Source organism: Lynx rufus, unplaced genomic scaffold (genome assembly GCF_022079265.1).
Source record: "Lynx rufus isolate CCGP_SWC_20201006 ecotype Redwood Valley unplaced genomic scaffold, mLynRuf1.p SCAF_22, whole genome shotgun sequence".
NCBI classification, from domain to species: Eukaryota; Metazoa; Chordata; class Mammalia; order Carnivora; family Felidae; genus Lynx; species Lynx rufus.
The window spans coordinates 20,434,070-20,434,559 of NW_025814837.1; positions in this window are offsets into that span (position 1 = coordinate 20,434,070).

A 490-nucleotide genomic window follows, 5' to 3' on the forward strand; every position below is an offset into this window, starting at 1 on the left:
ATATAAGAAAAATCTGTGAGGTTATTTTTGCTTTCGTGAAAGAATAAGTCATAAACTACCCACGGTAAAAACTTACTTGAGCACTCAGAATTTTGGAGGAAAAAAATATCCTTCTGACATATTTTAACTAATTCTGTATTTCAGGCTGTTTCTGTTGACAAGAACATACAATGAAGTATGGATTCTATGGGGCTGTGATCCATACTATTCGATGTCTTGAAGTTCAAATACTTCAAATGATGACCTTATTTAACTGTCATAAAGAATGTAAACAAAATAGGGACTTGGGTTGTCTTTTTTTTTTTTTAATTTATATTCCAGGTCTCCTTATGTCTCAGGCATATTAGCATAACTTGTCTAAAATCATAAAGAAAAATTGACAGAAAACTGCTTGAGATCGCCATGTGTTTTCAATTGATGCTGGCAAAAACTAACCTAATGGAAGGCATTTGGTACAGGTTTATTTTTCCTTTGCAGTAACAGCAGGAAC